We start from the raw sequence: 17921 nt of genomic DNA, 5'->3' as shown, positions 1-17921 counted from the left end.
TGAAGAGCAGAGCTGGTTTCCCAGGTTAGTCAGCTATGATACCAGGGCTGGTTTCCCAGGTTAGTCAGCTATGAAGGGCAGAGCTGGTTTCCCAGGTTAGTCAGCTATGAAGGGCAGAGCTGGTTTCCCAGGTTAGTCAGCTATGATACCAGGGCTGGTTTCCCAGGTTAGTCAGCTATGATACCAGGGCTGGTTTCCCAGGTTAGTCAGCTATGAAGAGCAGAGCTGGTTTCCCAGGTTAGTCAGCTATGATACCAGGGCTGGTTTCCCAGGTTAGTCAGCTATGAAGAGCAGAGCTGGTTTCCCAGGTTAGTCAGCTATGATACCAGGGCTGGTTTCCCAGGTTAGTCAGCTATGAAGGGAAGAGCTGGTTTCCCAGGTTAGTCAGCTATGATACCAGGGCTGGTTTCCCAGGTTAGTCAGCTATGATACCAGAGCTGGTTTCCCAGGTTAGTCAGCTATGATACCAGGGCTGGTTTCCCAGGTTAGTCAGCTATGAAGGGCAGAGCTGGTTTCCCAGGTTAGACAGCTATGATACCAGGGCTGGTTTCCCAGGTTAGTCAGCTATGATACCAGGGCTGGTTTCCCAGGTTAGTCAGCTATGATACCAGGGCTGGTTTCCCAGGTTAGTCAGCTATGATACCAGGGCTGGTTTCCCAGGTTAGTCAGCTATGATACCAGAGCTGGTTTCCCAGGTTAGTCAGCTATGATACCAGGGCTGGTTTCCCAGGTTAGTCAGCTATGATACCAGGGCTGGTTTCCCAGGTTAGTCAGCTATGATACCAGAGCTGGTTTCCCAGGTTAGTCAGCTATGATACCAGGGCTGGTTTCCCAGGTTAGTCAGCTATGAAGGGCAGAGCTGGTTTCCCAGGTTAGTCAGCTATGATACCAGGGCTGGTTTCCCAGGTTAGTCAGCTATGATACCAGAGCTGGTTTCCCAGGTTAGTCAGCTATGAAGGGCAGAGCTGGTTTCCCAGGTTAGTCAGCTATGATACCAGAGCTGGTTTCCCAGGTTAGTCAGCTATGATACCAGGGCTGGTTTCCCAGGTTAGTCAGCTATGATACCAGAGCTGGTTTCCCAGGTTAGTCAGCTATGAAGACCAGAGCTGGTTTCCCAGGTTAGTCAGCTATGAAGGGCAGAGCTGGTTTCCCAGGTTAGTCAGCTATGATACCAGAGCTGGTTTCCCAGGTTAGTCAGCTATGATACCAGGGCTGGTTTCCCAGGTTAGTCAGCTATGATACCAGAGCTGGTTTCCCAGGTTAGTCAGCTATGATACCAGGGCTGGTTTCCCAGGTTAGTCAGCTATGAAGAGCAGAGCTGGTTTCCCAGGTTAGTCAGCTATGATACCAGGGCTGGTTTCCCAGGTTAGTCAGCTATGAAGGGCAGAGCTGGTTTCCCAGGTTAGTCAGCTATGAAGGGCAGAGCTGGTTTCCCAGGTTAGTCAGCTATGAAGAGCAGAGCTGGTTTCCCAGGTTAGTCAGCTATGATACCAGGGCTGGTTTCCCAGGTTAGTCAGCTATGAAGAGCAGAGCTGGTTTCCCAGGTTAGTCAGCTATGATACCAGGGCTGGTTTCCCAGGTTAGTCAGCTATGAAGGGCAGAGCTGGTTTCCCAGGTTAGTCAGCTATGAAGGGCAGAGCTGGTTTCCCAGGTTAGTCAGCTATGATACCAGGGCTGGTTTCCCAGGTTAGTCAGCTATGAAGGGCAGAGCTGGTTTCCCAGGTTAGTCAGCTATGAAGAGCAGAGCTGGTTTCCCAGGTTAGTCAGCTATGAAGAGCAGAGCTGGTTTCCCAGGTTAGTCAGCTATGAAGGGCAGAGCTGGTTTCCCAGGTTAGTCAGCTATGAAGGGCAGAGCTGGTTTCCCAGGTTAGTCAGCTATGAAGGGCAGAGCTGGTTTCCCAGGTTAGTCAGCTATGATACCAGGGCTGGTTTCCCAGGTTAGTCAGCTATGATACCAGGGCTGGTTTCCCAGGTTAGTCAGCTATGAAGAGCAGAGCTGGTTTCCCAGGTTAGTCAGCTATGATACCAGGGCTGGTTTCCCAGGTTAGTCAGCTATGAAGAGCAGAGCTGGTTTCCCAGGTTAGTCAGCTATGATACCAGGGCTGGTTTCCCAGGTTAGTCAGCTATGAAGGGCAGAGCTGGTTTCCCAGGTTAGTCAGCTATGATACCAGGGCTGGTTTCCCAGGTTAGTCAGCTATGATACCAGGGCTGGTTTCCCAGGTTAGTCAGCTATGAAGGGCAGAGCTGGTTTCCCAGGTTAGTCAGCTATGAAGGGCAGAGCTGGTTTCCCAGGTTCTTCATAGTGTTCTACTGTTTCCAGTACTAATCTTATATCATCTCCAATGTATCACCCGTGTAAAAAGCATGTCTGACCTGAATAAATAATATCCACACAATATTTTGTTCATTCTATGCGCTCAGAGGACTCCATATTTTCAACAGACTGGATCTTTATATTTACCACTTGGATCCTGTTTCAGTAATAATGATCAGACACTCAACAAGGTCTGATTTCATCTACTGTTTATATAAGAGTGGATAAGACATGCTAATAACGTCCTCTGAGTACGTCAAAACAAGTTTAGTATACCTCCACTGGTATACCATCCAGCCCTGGAGTTTGGTATACCTCCACTGGTATACCATCCAGCCCTGGAGTTTGGTATACCTCCACTGGTATACCATCTAGCCCTGGAGTTTGGTATACCTCCACTGGTATACCATCTAGCCCTGGAGTTTGGTATACCTCCACTGGTATGTCATCCAGCCCTGGAGTTTGGTATGCCTCCACTGGTGTGTCATCCAGCCCTGGAGTTTGGTATACCTCCTCTGGTATACCATCCAGTCCTGGAGTTTGGTATACCTCCACTGGTATGCCACCCAGCCCTGGAGTTTGGTATGCCTCCACTGGTATGCCACCCAGCCCTGGAGTTTGGTATGCCTCCACTGGTATGCCATCTAGCCCTGGAGTTTGGTATACCTCCACTGGTATGCCATCTAGCCCTGGAGTTTGGTATACCATCCAGCCCTGGAGTTTGGTATACCTCCTCTGGTATGCCATCTAGCCCTGGAGTTTGGTATACCTCCACTGGTATGCCATCCAGCCCTGGAGTTTGGTATACCTCCACTGGTATGCCATCCAGCCCTGGAGTTTGGTATACCTCCACTGGTATGCCATCCAGCCCTGGAGTTTGGTATACCTCCACTGGTATGCCCTGGAGTTTGGTATACCTCCACTGGTATGCCATCTAGCCCTGGAGTTTGGTATACCTCCACTGGTATACCATCTAGCCTGGAGTTTGGTATACCGCCATGGAGGAGACTGAAACATAAAACTATGATCAAAGCACTTTACTTCCCCTTTCAAAATATAACTTGGTGAATCATGGGTGGTATACTGCCATGGAGGAGACTGACTCAAAATGTAACTTGGTGAATCATGGGTGGTATACCGCCATGGAGGAGACTGACTCAAAATATAACTTGGTGAGTCATGGGTGATTCCGTCATTTGTAAGAAGTTTTAGTACATTATTTTCAGTTGTATTTCTGATTTTTTTATTTTATTTATATAATTTGGTGCATTTTCACCCACATTCCATCCACTTCTCTTTATTCTTCTAATATATTACACTGGATCTTTCTGGAATAAGTTTCCTCCATTTCTTTTTGTTTTTCCTCTAACTTATTCTGTGCCTCTATGGTACCGTTTTTATTGTTATCTATCTGTTAGACATTGTATTTCCTTTGTTAATATGGACTCTTTTGATCTAAATTGCTTTTGTTTTAGAGCCGAGTGGTGAAATGCATGGCCTCTAAAAGGCCCATTTAAAAGTGTCCCGTACAATAAAGGATCTGCTGTTCTCATGTCTTCAAAATGGTTAGAAATTCCTGTCCTACTTAAACAACAAGTTATCATCCAATAAGCTTTGATTAAATTTAGTAGTAGAGTAATATATATGCCAATTATCTGATGGTCTGACCACATTCTATCCCCTATCAACACTAACTTATTGGTGCCAGAGAGAATGACATAAGAAAGTAGTCAAGACGACTGTACATCTCACTAGGTCAGGGTATTAAACCTCCTCCATGTATATCTCACTAGGTCAGGATATTAAACCTCCTCCATGTATATCTCACTAGGTCAGGATATTAAACCTCCTCCATGTATATCTCACTAGGTCAGGATATTAAACCTCCTCCATGTATATCTCACTAGGTCAGGATATTAAACCTCCTCCATGTATATCTCACTAGGTCAGGATATTAAACCTCCTCCATGTATATCTCACTAGGTCAGGATATTAAACCTCCATGTATAACTCACTAGGTCAGGGTATTAAACCTCCTCCATGTATATCTCACTAGGTCAGGATATTAAACCTCCATGTATAACTCACTAGGTCAGGATATTAAACCTCCATGTATAACTCACTAGGTCAGGATATTAAACCTCCACCATGTATATCTCAGTAGGTCAGGATATTAAACCTCCACCATGTATATCTCAGTAGGTCAGGATATTAAACCTTCTCCATGTATATCTCACTAGGTCAGGATATTAAACCTCCTCCATGTATATCTCACTAGGTCAGGATATTAAACCTCCACCATGTATATCTCACGAGGTCAGGATATTAAACCTCCTCCATGTATATCTCACTAGGTCAGGATATTAAACCTCCTCCATGTATATCTCACTAGGTCAGGATATTAAACCTCCACCATGTATATCTCGGTAGGTCAGGATATTAAACCTCCTCCATGTATATCTCACTAGGTCAGGATATTAAACCTCCTCCATGTATATCTCACTAGGTCAGGATATTAAACCTCCTCCATGTATATCTCACTAGGTCAGGATATTAAACCTCCATGTATATCTCACTAGGTCAGGATATTAAACCTCCTCCATGTATATCTCACTAGGTCAGGATATTAAACCTCCTTCATGTATATCTCACTAGGTCAGGATATTAAACCTCCTCCATGTATATCTCACTAGGTCAGGATATTAAACCTCCTCCATGTATATCTCACGAGGTCAGGATATTAAACCTCCTCCATGTATATCTCACTAGGTCAGGATATTAAACCTCCTCCATGTATATCTCACTAGGTCAGGATATTAAACCTCCATATATCCACTAGTTCTAATATATCCATGACATTTGTGATTTCCTTAACCACTCTAGGGTATGTGAGACGGTAGCGTCCCACCTCGTCAACAGCCAGTGAAACTGCAGGGCGCCAAATTCAAAACAACAGAAATCCCATAACTAAAATTCCTCAAACATACAAGTATTTTACACCATTTTAAAGATACACTTGTTGTAAATCCAGCCACAGTGTCCGATTTCAAAAATCGGCGACGAAAGCACACCAAACGATTATGTTAGGTCAGAGCCAAGTCACAGAAAAACACAGCCATTTTTCCAGCCAGAGAGGATTCACAAAAAGCAGAAATAGAGATTAAATTAATCACTAACCTTTGATGATCTTCATCAGATGACACTCATAGGACTTCATGTTACACAATACATGTATGTTTTGTTCAGTAAAGTTCATATTTATATCTAAAAATCTGAGTTTACATTGGCGCGTTATGTTCAATAGTTCCAAAACATCAATTTACAGAAATACTCATAATAAACATTGCTAAAAGATACAACTGTTATGCATGATATTTTAGATCCACTTCTCCTTAATGCAACCGCAGATTTCAAAAAAACTTTACGGAAAAAGCACATCATGCAATAATCTGAGTACAGCGCTCAGAGACCAACACACCGCAAACAGATATCCGCCATGTTGTGGAGTCAACAGATGTCAAAATAGCATTATAAATATTCACTTACCTTTGATGATCTTCATCAGAATGCACTCCCAGGAATCCCAGTTCCACAATAAATGTTTGTTTTGTTCGATGAAATCCATCATTTATGTCCAAATACCTCCTTGCTGTTCGCGCGTTTAGCCCAGTAATCAAAATTCATGACGCGCGATCACTAGGTGCAGACGAAAAGTCAAAAAGTTCCGTTATAGTCCGTAGAAACATGTCAAACGATGTATAGAATCAATCTTTAGGATGTTTTTAACATAAATCTTCAATGATGTTCCAACTGGACAATTCCTTTGTCTTCAAAAATGCAATGGAACGCAAGCTAACTCACATGAACGCGCATGGTCAGCTCATGGCTCTCTGGCAGACCTCACACTCATTCCCCTCTCATTCGCCCCCACTTCACAGTAGAAGCCTCAAACAAGGTTCTAAAGACTGTTGACATCTAGTGGAAGCCTTAGGAAGTGCAACATGACCCAATTTCCACTGTATCTTGGATAAGCAATGAGTTGAAAAACTACAAACCTCAGATTTCCCACTTCCTGGTTGGATTTTTTCTCAGGTTTTTGCCTGCCATATGAGTTCTGTTATACTCACAGACATCATTCAAACAGTTTTAGAAACTTCAGAGTGTTTTCTATCAAAATCTACTAATAATATGCATATCCCAGCACCTGGGCCTGAGTAGCAGGCAGTTCACTCTGGACACGCTTTTCATCCGGACGTGAAAATACTGCCCCCTACCCTAGAGAAGTTAAGTGCCTGAGGGTGATAGTTTGTAGTGTGATTTCCTTCAGCATTATAATCTCCCACCATAATAATAGTCTAGTGTTGCTTGTAGGGTTGATAATTTATTATATTTTCAAAGAAGCTTGGATCATCATTATTTGGACCGTATAGGTTAATAAGCCATATCTGTTTATGGCCCAATAACATATTTAAAATCCTCCATCTACTTTGAGGATCTGTTTGTACAATTTGAACATTCGGATCTAAATTACTGTTAATTAATATCACCACACCTTGTGAGTTTCTTTGCCCATGGGAGAAGTATATTTCACCCCCCCAGTCTGTTTTCAACACAACTTCATCTAAAATTGTTGAGTTTCCTGTAAACAATAGATATTATATTCCTTCTCTTTAAGCCAGGTATATAGATGCTGTTTTGCCCTTTAGTGCATTATTATAAGCCGCCTCAATATTTCTAGCCATAGGTGATAATATCGCTCTAGGAGCTGATCTGTCGTCAGTATTGTGGAATAATTCTAAACTGTTAAGGTCAGATTGGAAAGGGAAAAAGCAGATCCGAGAGCAGTGGTTGCATTCAGTGTTTTGTGAAGTGTTACATCGTCGGCCATTGGAGGAAAGATGCTTCGTTAAAAACACTTCTAAGCCTAAATTCTAAATTCTAACAGGAAACTGGGCCCAAGTGTATTCAGGATACTTTGAACATTAAAAGTAAAATTCAACAAATTTGTTGAGATTTTTTGGCAGATTATATTTTAAGTATGCTAATTGTTTATTCTTTTGTTATTTAGGTTGTTTGACACCTTATTCAGACAGTAATGACATTATATGGGGAGATAGGCAAATGGGGGAACAGTGGGCAGGCTGGAAGCAGGGATTGATCCCGGTTCTCAGGTGGAAAGTTCTCTGCGACACGTGCTGGGAAATGTTACCACCATCTGCACAGGAAAAGTTTATATTAATGGTTGATGGTCGTGAGTAACCAAATCAGATTGCAGTCCCCTTGTCCATAGAGTGCTTTCAAGGTAAGGCCACAAACATGTAGTATTTTGGGTGAACTCTCTTTAAAAACAGGGCTGGAAGAAAATCCTGCAGGCAGTCCAGGAGGGTATCTGTTTCCCAAGTGCTGAGTGTTGGAAAATGTTCTCGTTTATAACAATTACTGTCTCAAAATCACCCAACTTTAAAGAAAAATCTAATGAATATCATTACTCAGGTAATATTATGCCTATTAGTTTAAGATATCTGCCAACAACTTACTTTACAGATAATAAAAAATGTGATGCATTTATGAGTTGTGATTCCCCCTACCATCTCCACAATAATAAAATGTCAAAAATGCCACTTCTGGATCCCCAATGTTTGACCAAATTATTTTCATAGTTAAAAATCAGGCCACCTTACCAAAACTTCCCCGCTAAAACATGCTATAGGTCCGCCTGCTCCCTTTTCGTTGTCAAAGCCTCAATGACAATCACCAAAGAAGGGGACTAATACATGTGTGAATTAAATTAATGTTATGTTGTCAAAAGGCTGCATTCTGCAATAGGAACGAGTTTTACAGCAACCTAATGTTGTTGACAATATTGTACATAAAACCGTGCTACTCTTTTTACAGTTGTATAACCTCAGCGGAGAACGTTCCCTCTCCATTCAGCTCCACTCTAATCTTGAGGCGTTTCTTTAAAAACGCGCATCAAATCCCCTTGATCCCTTACACAACTAGACCGATCATATGCTTCAATGTGCCGCGGTTCACAGTGTTGTGGTATGACTGGACTATGGGCGGATTCGATTATGCTGAACCGTGGGGCACCAAGCATAGGCCCGTTACGTGAAAAGGACGAACGCTGAGGAGCCCCATCTCATATAGAACCCCGATGTGTGCCGGTTGGTCATGTTGTCAACGAGGTAGAATGGTGCATCGTCCAGACACATACATCATCTGTTTTCTATCAAATAAAACAGTTTGAATTTTCTGATAAAAGCGTTTTTAATCAAAAACAATCCTTTTTGCATGGGAAAACACCTAAAGCTACTAATTACTACACGTGATTAATTACAAAACTTTTCTTTTGAGTAGACTTCGCCGTGGGCTTTGAACGGGGAACTTAGCTCACGACCGGGAAGCAGCCCACTCCCAAATCGAATAAAATCAGCTTTCAGCCGAAGCAGAACACGCCATTACAGGGGCCCGGGCGGGATTAATCAAACCCCCTCAGAAGATAGCGGTTTCGGCTAGTGACGTTCAATTGCATGCGCAGATGCTCTGATTTGTCTTGCGGTGGCAAGGACAATAGTTGCTTGGCATTGGCACCATGCATATTCACTATGAGCATGTAATACATTCTGTTCTAGTCCAGGAGTTCCCTCTGACAAGACAAACATGGTACATAACCCATGTATGGCATTGTGATGGGCATACATACATACTCTTTTGATAAAGAGGAACTATTTTAGTGATGACTTCTGCATTTAAAAACACTGTCTTTGATCCAACCCGTTCTGTCAAAAAGATACGTTTTGATAACATGTTGGTTGCCTAGAGTTGAAAGAGCTAAAAACACAGGTAACGTGCCAGACTGTAAAGCTAACTCAGCTTGGTTGGGTTAACTAGCTAGGTCGTCTGGAAAATATGGCAAGGTACAGATGACAATCAATGGTTTTCCACAGTCGTGAGTGAAAGATCAGTTGGCTAGCTTGCTCTTGATAGGGGCACTAAAGATCAGTCAGATTACTCTCGATAGTAACGGTTCACGGGTGCCTCTAAGTGGCAAACGGCTATGGAAATCTGGTTAGGTTGGCTGGTTAACTAAGTTAACTAATAAGCATTCCAAGTTTAAAATGCCTTGACAAAATGTAAGACAACAGCCCCAATTATGACCGGTTCTGATCAAAAATAATAATTTTATCGTCTTCTAATTGAGGGTATCGCATAAAACTGAATCCGTGAGACAGAACAATCAAAGCCAGCCAAGTTAGTTGACACTTTGGCTAGACTGCTAGCTAGGTGGCTAACACTAACATTAGTAATCTAACGTTAGCCAGTTAGTTGGCTTGTGAAGTAAGCGTTGATGTGTGGCTAATCAATATACTATTTCTCAACATGTAGCTACAACGTTAAATAGGAGTGTATTTTATTGTCAGGCCGTGCCCCTATTCCAGATTTTAGGTCAGAGAAGTGTAGCCAACATACCTATCTAGCTACCGTTAGCCGACAACAGGCTAGTTGGCAAAGCTAATTAAAATGCTGGCATAATGAACATCACAGATCCCGCTGGTCTTCTTACCTGTGAATTTAGCTGATAGGCCGGAACTGTCCGTTTTTGCTTGATGAAATCACCATATTATACTGAAAAGGGGGATTTGAAACGCCGGTGTAGATGGATGGTGACTAGATAGGACCAACACCTAGCTAGCTGGCTGTTATCATATGCCTTTTTGGAAATAGCTAGCTAGCTAGCCTTCTAGTTTCCAGCACGACATAGTTCGAGCCGCACAGCGCCAGCTCTTGGAGATGTTCACGCTCTTCACGATGCACCACTCCTATTGGTTGTCTAAGGGGAAACTTCGTATTTTTATTGGACGATGTCAGTGTCAATCAAACCGGTCCGCCGCAACAATCCCACTGATATGAAATGTTTATTTTTCCATGAGACAAATGTGTATTTGTATTTCCATATGTGCTCTCATATAGAAAGTGGTGAGACGTACAATTAAGTAAATACATGTTAAGTATCTGTATTTTTTTTATTTTTTTTTACTGCACTACATTCCTAAAGAAATGTACTGTAACTTATAATGTTATAATAATGTACTGCATGCATTTAGCGCGCTGGACTTCGGGCTAGAAGGTCGAGGGTTCGAGGCCTGCTCCCTGCCTGTTTCATTACAGTTTTTTTACTCCATACATTTTCCCTGACACCCAAAAGTACTCATTACATTTTTAATGCTTATCAGGACAGGAAAATGGTCTAATTCATACACTTATTATCCTTGGTCATTCCTACTACCTCTGATCTGACGGACTTGCCAAACACAAATGCTTAGTTTGTCTGAGTGTTGGAGTGTGCCCCTGACTATCTATAAATAAAATACAATAAAATAAATCGTGCCATCTTAATATAAGAATTGAAACTATTTATAATATTATTTTGATACTTAAGTATATTTGAGTAATTACATTTACTTTTGATACTTACGTTTATTTAAACCAAGTAATTAATATACTTTTACTCAAGTGGTATTTTACTGGGTGACTTTCCCTTTTACTTGAGTCATTTTCTAATAAGAGATCTTTACTTTTACTTAGGTACGACAATCGGGTACTTTTTCCACCACGGTAAGGTAAGGCTAAGTGTATTACCAGCATATATTAGCCTCGTATTTTAAATCAACAGCATTATTTCTCTGAAATAAATCAATCAATGATTAATGTATCAATCACTATAATTGGCAGGTTGTCCAACTAGAAGTCTAATAGTGGGTTACTGCTGTAGAAAAGGGGATTATTTTACCACCATGGCATTCTATGGTCCTGTCTTGACCAGACAATACTAGTATGTCTATGGTAATCTTGGAGTGCTGGGCCGACTGGTCTTTGTTGTATTTCTGCAATGGTTATTTATTCTACACATTTGTTTGATACGTTTGTCTGTATACCTGTGCTATTTGGAAACGGATTGGTGCACTTCCCTTTACCTCCTGAGGCATTTAGAAACCCATTTCCAAATCAATATTTACACGTTTATTTCAGATCTATTTATGTAGGTTGTGTGACAGTGTATGCCTATTGTCGAGGCCGTGGCGACACCGCAAAGTGTGACAAGATAGGAAACAACGTTTTTGGTCAGTGTTTCCTGTGGGACATTTACTAATGGGGAACCTGTAGAAAGTATATATATACCCTCAACGTCTCTGCCTCTTCTTAGCCTGAGTTTCAACTCAAAGTAGACATTCCCCGGCCCTAAACTATATGCCTTTGTGGGAATCGCCGCGTCCATATTTGTCGTCGGTTGAAATGATTAGCCAAGTAAGGGACGTTTGCAACGTAAGCCCCTCAGCCCTGGTTTTTAATGGAGTTTGCGAGTGTACAACTAGGTTCACTTCGGGGCCTGAAACGCCACATAATTCAATTCGCGATGATTGTCCGCCGAAACGTAAAAACTCAACGTCAATGTGGAGCCAATATAGAAGTGTAAATAGAAACGAGTGTAAATGAGTTAGAAATTGTGCTACAAATGCACAAACACGTCTCATAATAGTACATGTTTTTGTTTGGATAACTTATGGAAATTGTAGAAACAATACATTTTCCTTCTTCAGAAGTAGCTAGGCAGGCTAATGTTAGTTAGCTAATTAATTTGTTAGTTATACAGTAGGCGTATATTAATAATTATATGGTTAATTTAAGTAGACATGCAATCATAATTGACTAACGCATAGAAAGCACTGAAAACACAATCATCGCGGGATGAACGAGTGATGAATTTCCGGCCAAGGGCGGGCCATTTAAAAATCATTCCTTCCTCCCTCGCCCCTTGCCCTGCAAGTGTATACTCGTCAGACATCATGATACGTCATCAGAAGTGTCCACTTAATTTGAGGGCTGAGGGGATAGGGTGTGTCTTTGTAAGTGTTTGGAATGTAGACTTAGTCTTGTGTAGGTGAGAGGTCTGTGCTGTGTGCACTGGCGGATTTACCTTCAGGCAGATTAGAAAATGACCTTAGACCTCACATCAGGGGGCCTCATGACCTGTGTTTAACAAATAATAATAATAATATATATAAAAATATAACAATTATTTTTCAGACCAGGAGGCATCTCTAAAATCTGTCTCAGGAAAACATCTGTATCTTATGAGCGATGTGAAAATGAATATAACCCCATGGAAAGTTGATTCTCACCAACACGATTGTCTTCTCCGTTTTGCTATATGAGACACATCTGAAGGTAACCCGTTACCAGGTGGAAAAATGGAAGTAAGTGTAAAAAGCTGTACTGGTAATTACATTGTAAAATATGTATTTATTATATCTCTCTGATATAGGACAGACACCTCAAAACATATGGTGCCTGTAGAAACTATTCAATCCCCTTGACTATTTCCATACGTTGTGTTACAGCCTAAAATTTAAAATGGATTTCATGTTTAGAATTTTTGGGTCGCTGGCCTACACACAATATCCCATCATGTCAATGTGGAATTATGTTTTTGAAATTTCTTACAAAATGTATTAAAAATGAAAAGCTGAAATGTCTTGAGTCAGTAAGTATTTTCAACCCCGTTGTTATGGCAACACCTAAATATGTTCAGGAGTACAATTTTTGCTTAACAAGTCGCATAATAAGTAGCATGGACTCACTCTGTGTGCAATAATGGTGTTTTCAAATTGTTTTTTTAAAGGACTACATCATCTCTGTACTCCACACATACAATTATCTGTCCGGTCCCTCTGTCGAGCAGTGAATTTCAAACACAGATTCAACAACAAAGATCAAGGACGTTTTCCAATGACTCGCAAAGAAGGGCACCTATTGGTAGATGGGTAAAAATAAATTCCATTGAAGTTATTATTTAAGCTTTGGATGGTATATGAATACAACCAGTCACTACAGAGAGACAGGCGTCCTACCTAACTCAGTTGCGAGAGAGGAAGTAGACCGCTCAGGGATTTCACCATGGTGACTTTAAAACATTTACATTTACAGCTGCTGTTCTAGTTTCAACTGTTCTGCCTGCGGCTATGGAACCCTGACCTGTCCACCGGACGTGCTACCTGTCCCAGACCTGCTGTTTTCAACTCTCTAGAGACCGCAGGAGCGGTAGAGATACTCTTAATGATCGGCTATGAAAAGCCAACTGACATTTACTCCTGATTATTATTTGACCATGCTGGTCATTTATGAACATTTTGAACATCTTGGCCATGTTCTGTTATAATCTCCACCCGGCACAGCCAGAAGAGGACTGGCCACCCCTCATAGCCTGGTTCCTCTCTAGGTTTTGGCCTTTCTAGGGAGTTTTTCCTAGCCACCGTGCTTCTACACTTGCATTGCTTGCTGTTTGGGGTTTTAGGCTGGGTTTCTGTACAGCACTTTGATATATCAGCTGATGTACGAAGGGCTATATAAAATAAACTTGATTTGATTTAATGGCTGTGATAGGACAAATCTGAGGATGGATCGACAACACTGTAGTTACTCCATAATAATTACCTAAATGACAGTGAAAATAAGATAATGAAGCTTGAACAAGAAGATAAATACAAATATTACAAAACATGGCACTTAATGCTACAAAATATGTGGCAAAGCAATTCACTTGTAACGGCATTCCTCTTCATCTTCGGAAGAGGAGGAGTATTGAGGGAACCAAGGCGCAGCGAAGTTTGAACACATATTAATTTAACAAAGACACGAACTTGTATAAACGAACAAAAATAACAAACGGTGTAGACAGACCTATACGATGAACTTACATAAAACAAGAAGAACGCACGAATAGGACAATTAGACTACACAAACCGAACAAACCGTAACAGTCCCGTATGGTGCAAACAATTACACAGACACTGAAAACAATCACCCACAACGAACACTGTGACAACGCCTACCTAAATATGACTCTTAATTAGAGGAACGCCAAACACCTGCCTCTAATTAAAAGCCATACCAGGCAACCCAAAACCAACACAGAAACAGAAAACATAGAATGCCCACCCAACCTCACGTCCTGACCAACTAACACACATAACAAACTAACAGAAATAGGTCAGGAACGTGACATCACTAGTACAAAGTGTTATGTTTGGGGGCAAATCCAGTACAACACAGAGTACTGAGTACCACTCTCTATTTTCAAGCATAGTGGTGGCTGCATCATGTACTGGGGATGCTTGTAATTGTTAAGGACTGGGGAGTTTTTCAGGATAAAAAACAACATCTATGTATGAATCTGTTAATCAATACGTTTCTATGGGCTAATAGCCGTAAGTATCTGTCTCTCAGTACTTGTATGAGGTGACTACCTCAAGCTCTAAACCTAAGTGTTATGTTCCTCACTGATTTTAGACCGGGAAGGACATATCTTGGAGAGAATTGTTCCAATGTTTGCATCATTTCAGAAAATGGAGAGAAAAAAACTGTAGGAAAAATACAATTGTGTTGTCAGTGTGCTCAATATACAAAATCAATGTCAACATTTTGATGGGGTGATTTCCCGGCCATCCTCACCGAGGCACAGCATGTCAATTTAAATGAAACTCACCAACAAAAACAATACACAGCAAACGAGACGTAACGACTGGAGTGCTCACAGGCACTACACAAAAACAAGATCCCACAAACTAAAGGTGGAAAAAAAGGCTGCCTAAGTATGATCCCCAATCAGAGACAACGATAGACAGCTGCCTCTGATTGGGAACCATACCCGGCCAACAAAGAAATAGAACAACTAGAATGCCAACCCAAAACACACCCCGACCTAACCAAATAGAGAAATAAAAAGGCTCTCTAAGATCAGGGCGTGACACATAGACTGTAAAAAATAATTGGCATGCTGTGCACAGGCACGACACTAATCCACAAGGCTAAACCAAGCCCAGTGCCCTTAGACTGTAGGGGATACAATATATATAATATATAATTATATATTAATAATATATAATATTAATTATATATAATATATAATTTCTTTAGTAAAAAAAAGACAGGCGCTGCTGATTCTACTGCCATCATCATCATCATCGTTGAGGCAGAGGACATGTACGTGTAGCCTGACGTGTCATTACTCTTTTTGGCCAGACGTCATCAGATACATGGGCTACATATAGTAACACAGAGGGGCGCTGTTTCGCTCGCTCGGACGCTTTCTCTGGAGAGATCGTTTCAGCCACTTTCCCGAATTGTAGGAAAAGTTTGCGGGTGCACAGTTCACTCTTCGAATGCTGGAATTATTCTGGATGAATGTGTGAAGCTGCTTTTTGAAGTGATTTGTTTGACAATCAGATGAAAACATCATGTCTGGTTGTGTTCATAGCACGTTAAAAAGGTAAAACATTTCTACAATGTAATTATATCTTTACTATAAAACCCACAGACTGGCTTCTGCCTGGGGCCTCCAAATCACTATGTACGCCTATTGGGTACAGTAAGTCCATCTGTTTTAGCAGGAAACGGATTGCATCCTGCAGTCTGGGCCCAACACACCCCTCCGTCCGGCTCGCCCCCCCGACCATTGACTGGGCCAATCTCTCTAATATTCTCTCAGGCAAAGAACCCAGCCAATTCTCTTCTAAGTAGAAACAGTATTTCCTTGCTTACACATTCTTTAGCATAGCCTATAGGGCCCAGTGGCTTACTTACTGAGCCATGGATCAATACTTAGTAGTGGGTGTTTACGCCACCCATCAAGGTACTGCATGTCTGACAATGATACGCCCATAGTAAATACTTTACTCCAAACACAACCAACTGAAAACGAAATACATTATTGCCGTGGCGTAACTTAATAAAATAATACAACTTTTTGAATATTGTCAAACAAATAAACATACAGGAACAAACATAGCTCATCTAGATGGTAAACTGCTACGGACAGAATTTACTTTTCATAGCCGGTTAGGAGAATTAGGTTAGAGAATTAGGTTAAGGTTAGGAGAATTGGGTTAAGGTTAGGAGAATTGGGTTAAGGTTAGGAGAATTGGGTTAAGGTTAGGAGAATTAGGTTAAGGTTAGGAGAATTGGGTTAAGGTTAGGAGAATTAGGTTAAAGTTAGGAGAATTAGGTTAAGGTTAGGAGAATTAGGTTAAAGTTAGGAGAATTAGGTTAAGGTTAGGAGAATTGGGTTAAGGTTAGGAGAATTGGGTTAAGGTTAGGAGAATTAGGTTAAGGTTAGGAGAATTAGATTACAGTTAGGTTTAATTCTGACTGACTCAACTCGAGCACGCAAAGGTAATATATTTTTACATCTTTACTGTGCAACCCAGGCTGTATACCATCTAGCCACAATCCAACCACACCCCAAACACTTCATCAAAACCTTAGGGTCACAAAATGGTTTCTCTCACACAACCAGGGGCCTAGCCCTAACCCTAACCCACCACCCATCCCATTTATTTTATGGGTTTTATAGTAAAGACACTAGATTAGTGTCGTACGTGCAGCAGTGTGTGACGATTATTTTTTACAGTTTATGGTGAGGATGGCCGGGAAATTCCAGAATAATTATTATTTTTATATATATAGTATATATATATATATATATATTTTTTTTTTTTAAACCCATACCCATAAAAATATGTTGAATATGTTGATGATGACAAAACAGAATTATGTTTTTTTTCTCCAGGTTTTCTTGCATTTTCTGCAATGTTGCAAACATTGGAACAACTCTCTGCAAAACGTGTCCTTCCCGTGACGGACTGGATAATGTTTGAATTGTTGAATGGTCCGCTGACTCTGTGGCAACAACGTGTCCTACCCGGTCTGAAAACAGTGACCAACACGTACCACCAACGGGCATGTGGGGGGAGGGTTCTTCAAATGTAACATCCAATCAAAATCTTGCCACAGAGCCAGCGGACCATTCAACAATAAAACATTATCCAGACCGTCAAAGGAGGCGTGACAGCGACGTGATTTTGGAAGTATGGCAACGTGAGATTACTACTAAATTAACATATGGAATTGTTTAAAGATCATCACACCAAAGTTAATTCAGCTATTTGATTTTGAGTTTTAGAAACCCTGTAGGTATATAAAACAAATATGAAAATGTTTTTTTGATGACATACTGAATTTGGCCTTACTGCCATAGAAACACATTGAATAACAGATGACATACATGAGGTGGATCTGCTTTAATACTGCACATAGACTGTAGCGTCCATCAATGTAACTGTCTGCACCATTTCCAATCCCCCATATATATACAGAATATTGTGTGTGTGTGTGTGTGTGTGTGTGTGTGTGTGTGTGTGTGTGTGTGTGTGTGTGTGTGTGTGTGTGTGTGTGTGTGTGTATTCTATATATATATATAATAATTCAAGGTACACTTAACCAGCATGGCTACCACAGCATTCTGCAGCGATACGCCATCCCATCTGGTTTGGGTTTAGTGGGACTATCATTTGTTTTTCAACAGGACAACGACCCAACACACCTCCAGGCTGTTCTGTCTGTTATTTGTTCTGTCTTTTCTACTGGATTAAAGTGAAATTGCAACCAACTTTCTATGGCTTGTTTTAAAAATAACAAATTTTATGGAGATTATTTAATTTTTGAAAAAACTGAAAAGGAGAGGTTATAATCTGAATAAAGGGAGAGG

General features: G+C 41.1%; 1 protein-coding gene across 1 annotated transcript in view; it reads right to left on the bottom strand.

The window, feature by feature from the left end:
* The window catches only part of LOC129858927 (cytoplasmic protein NCK1-like), a 99144-nt gene extending 89020 nt beyond the window's left edge, over positions 1 to 10124 (bottom strand). The window contains exon 1 of the mRNA XM_055928167.1: positions 9882 to 10124. The gene's annotated coding sequence lies outside the window, so the exon portion shown is untranslated. The remainder of the gene's footprint in view (positions 1 to 9881) is intronic.
* Between the last annotated feature and the right edge of the window lie 7797 nt (positions 10125 to 17921).

This window comes from Salvelinus fontinalis, chromosome 7 (assembly GCF_029448725.1).
Source record: "Salvelinus fontinalis isolate EN_2023a chromosome 7, ASM2944872v1, whole genome shotgun sequence".
Lineage (NCBI taxonomy): Eukaryota > Metazoa > Chordata > Actinopteri > Salmoniformes > Salmonidae > Salvelinus > Salvelinus fontinalis.
Note: the sequence above shows the minus strand (reverse complement) of the source record. Positions and strands in the feature narration are given on the sequence as shown.